General features: G+C 55.4%; 1 protein-coding gene across 1 annotated transcript in view; it reads right to left on the minus strand.

Moving 5' to 3' along the window:
* The window catches only part of KCNIP3 (potassium voltage-gated channel interacting protein 3), a 94049-nt gene that overhangs the window by 86023 nt on the left and 3799 nt on the right, over positions 1-4227 (minus strand). The window lies entirely within an intron of this gene.

Here is a 4227-nt window from a genome sequence, read left to right on the forward strand (position 1 = left end):
ATTGGTCTCACCCCTTCGGGAGCAAGGGAGAATGAAGAGAACAAGATACAAGGAAAAGATTAGTCCAAAGGACTAATGGACCACAGCGACCACGGCCTCCACCAGACGGAGTCCAGTACAGCTAGATGGTGCCTGGCTACCACCACTGACTGCTCTGACTGGGATCACAATAGAGGGTCCTAGACAGAGCTGGAAAAGGATGTAGAACAAAATTCTAACTCACAAAAAAAGACCAGATTTCCTGGCCTGACAGACTGGAGAAACCCCGAGAGTATGGTCCCCAGATACCCTTTGAGCTCAGTGGTGAAGTCACTTCCAAGGATCACAGTTCAGCCAGGGATTGGACAGCCCCATAAAACAAAACAGGACTAATGAGACACAGCAGTCCAGGGACAAGGACTAGAAGGCAGGATGGGACAGGAAAGCTGTTGATAGGGAACCCAAGGTTGAGAAGGGACAGTGTTGACATGTCATGGGGTTGGTAACCATTGTCATAGGGCAGTATGTGTACTAACTGTTTAATGAGAAACTATTTGTTCTGCAAACCTTCATCTAAGGTACAAAAAATGAAAAAGAATTATCTATGTGAGATCAAATTGACAACAGCCACTCAAAAGGTTTGATGGGAAGCCTAGGGGACAGTGAGTTGAAGACAATGGTGATGGAATAATTTGGAAAAGAATAGTGAGAATAGCAGCACAACTGGAAGAATGTAATCGATATCACTGAATTGTACACGTAGAAACTTTCAAAATGGTGTAACTTTGGCTATGTATATTTTCACCAAAAAAAAAAGGTCCTCAAGTTGAGAAGGGAGAGCGCTGACATGTCGTGGGGTTGTTAACCAATGTCATGAAACAATACGTGTACTGACTGTTTAATGAGAAACTATTTGTTTTGTAAACCTTCATCTAAAGTACAATAAAAAAATAAAATAAAAAAAATACACACACAAACATATGCACGTGTGCCGGCACGCAGCCCTCAGTAAATATTTGTGATTGCCTGGGGAAGTTCCCTAATGCTCTCCACGATTCACCTGAGAACCTCTCTCCAGCTCCCTGAATGATGCTGGCATCACTTTACAGGGGACAGAGCTGTCCATCCTGCACAGGCCTCAGGGGATGGCCAGGCTCGCGTGGCAGAGACCAGTGAAGCTGGAGGAACTGGGCCCTGGGGTCACACAGAGTTCCCAGGGGGTGGACTTGGCAGTAGTGGATGTTCAAGGCCATGTCCCAGAAATATGCCCCAGGCTGGCCCTGGGGACCTGCAGCCTGCTCTGAAGCTCACATGCTTCCCTCAAAGGCAGAGGCTGCAGGTGGGCCAGGCCCCTGCCATTCACCCCAGACAGAGGCTTGCAGTGCCCCTGGGCCAGGCCAGCAGCAGCTCTCCACTTCCTTCCAAGACTCCCTGGGCTGTGGGCAGTGGGGGAGGATCAGAAGGGCCGCACACCGGCAATGCACCTAATATGTTTGGGGCACTGAATTAGACGCCCTAGTTTATTTAATTTAATGCTTAAATTAAATCACCTTGTTTATTTAATGCCCATGCCAACCTTTTGAGTTAGGTGTCCCCATCCCCCATTTTACAGATTAGGGAACTGGGGGCTCCCAGGGTTCCAACAACTAGTTCAAGATCCCAATCTAGGATCTGATTCCAGAACCCCTTCCAGCTCACCCAGTCTGGCCCTGACGCTCCATCAGGACCACCATCATCTGAGGGACATCACCACACCACAGAGAGAGGCTGGATCATTTGAAACAGAACACCAGGACCTAGACCTGAACATCCCACCTCGTGGCCCTCAACTCTCTGCAGGGCCCCTGAAAACCTGAGCCACCCACCGAGCCTCTGGCCCTGCACTCTGCCTCCTGCACAGCAGGGCACAGCATTGTCCCATGGGACTCACCTGACCGAGAAGCTCTGAGGTGAGACCCTCAACAGCTAGGTCAGTCTCTACGGGCCTTGTCAGCTGGACTCCACAGACATCCCCAAAACAGCACCCCAGAGAAGGCTTGGCAGAGGTGGGATGGGGCGTGGGGGTCCTGGCAAACTCAAGTTAAATGTCATATGAGCAAATAAATATGCAAAACCCAAATGTTTACCGACATTTATGGATGGGACACGGCCTTGAACGGCTTCATGAGGCCCACCAGGACACACTGGACTCCGGTTCAGAGGACGCACCTAGTCTGGGGGCAGTGTGGGTGTGAGGGGGTTCAGGAAGGTTGATGCTATTTCAGGAAGCCAGAATAGCAGAGAGAGGTCTGTGGTCAGCCAGACAGGGACTTGGATCCGAGCCCTTCCCTCCTGGCTGGGCGACCCTGGACAAAGCACTTCACTGCTCTGAGCCTCGGTTTCCTGGTCTGCAAAATGGGGATAACCAGACGTCCTCCCAGGGTTATGGGGAAGGCTAGATCAGGCGATGTGCACAAAGCAGCTAGCCCAGTCCTCAGCACACAAGCAGGGTGATGATGATGATTTACCCTTCCCCTCCCCAGTTAGGGCCCGGCTGCCCGGCGCAGGGGGCGGGGCCGATCCTGCAGAGACTCCGCTCCAGCTGTTCCAGCTGGCTGCACTTCAGAATCACTTGGGGGGTGTCTCCACAATCCGCAGGCAGAGGGCTGCATTGTTTCATTCAGTGGGGCTTGGGTGGTTCTATTTTTATAAAGCTCCTCAGTAGATTTGAAAATGCAGCTAAGGTTTAGAGATAGGAAGTTCTGGGCCTTGCCTGCGGGGAGAAGGGGCCTTCAAATTTGGGCCTGGCCAGGCGCTCTCCCTCTCCCCCTCCCCCTCCAGGAGGGCTTGTTCTGAGGGTTGGGGACATCCCAGGGGCTCAGACGTGGGGCTGCCCTGCCTCCGCACCCCCTCCCGAGTCCGCGGCATGGAGGTGGGGGCTGCTGCAGTGCGGGCTGGCTCTCCAGGCACCCACTCCATCATCACCCGCTCTATTTCCATCACTTGGGACAGATGGCAGGAAGTAGTGGTGGGTGTCACATCGTTCAAGCCCCAAGCATTTGGGACGGCGGGGGGGCTTTGAGGTGTCTTGCTTCTCCACCCACCCCTGGGCACTGACAGATGCAGGCCTGGCAGCTCGCCTTGCAAGGAGGGCCGAGTTTGTCACACGTTCCCGAGAACCTGCACACACATGGCCCTGGGCACCACCCTATCAGAACAAGGACAGCTGGGGCAGGAGAGGGGAGAGCTGGGCTGTCCTGCCCTGCCCTGGTGGCTGCAAGCTCGGCCGGGGCACCAGCCCTCCAGCAGTGAGGGTCACTCCACACAGGGGGTGACTCCAGCTGTTCACTGGCAAACTTCTCTTGTCTGTCCTCGCTCTGCTCGGTAACCAGAAAACAACGGCATTGCAACTCCCACCATTCACTGAGCTCTTGCTATGAGCCAGGGACGGGGTTCAGGGGGTGCTCTAGGAGCTCACTGGTCTGGGAGGCCGGTGATATTGTCCCCAGGAACATGGGGAGCCTATGACACCAGGAGCGAAATGACTTATCCGAGCACACTCAGCTGATGCACGAAGGGGCCGGGACTCACCCGGGATCTGCCATGTGCAGAGCAAAGGCTAGTCACCGGGAGGGACAGTCACGCTGCCACCCCTGCCACTGCCCTCTCCCAGCCAGGGCCTTTCCCTACCCAGGGTGGGAGATCAGGCCCTTCCATACCCCATGTGGGGGACCAGGGCCCTTCCATAGCCAATGTGGGGGACCAGGGCCCTTCCATACCCCATGTGGGGGACCAGGGCCCTTCCATACGCAATGTGAGGGACCAGGAACTGTGACAGGCTGGCAGTCGGTGTGTGTGCGGGCTGTTTATGGGGAGAACTGCATTGTGGCACTTTTGGTGTTGGCTGCACCTTGACCCTGAGTCCCCTGGATCTCCGCTGCCCAGGCTCCCACTAGGTCAGCGCAGGGCCCTGAGCTTAGGCAGGGTCCTGGAAGAGGCTGCAAGCATATCTCTGGCCCAAACGGAGCGACTGAGGCCCAGAGAGGGGATAGACCCTGCCTAACCTCTGGGTCAACAGGGCAGAGTTGGGGCCAGAGCTTGGTTCCCCGAGGCCACTGCCCAGAGTGCCCCCCCCCCCAGTGAGAGGACCTTAGAACAGGGCCAGGACATGCTGGGCACAGGGCATGGCATCAACAGCGGAGTGCACTCGGGTCCGCCCTGGAGGTTTGCCCGCTGCCCACGTGCCGGGAGGAGGTGGTGCAGGACTGC

Source organism: Trichechus manatus, unplaced genomic scaffold (genome assembly GCF_000243295.1).
Source record: "Trichechus manatus latirostris isolate Lorelei unplaced genomic scaffold, TriManLat1.0 scaffold00004, whole genome shotgun sequence".
Taxonomy (NCBI): domain Eukaryota; kingdom Metazoa; phylum Chordata; class Mammalia; order Sirenia; family Trichechidae; genus Trichechus; species Trichechus manatus.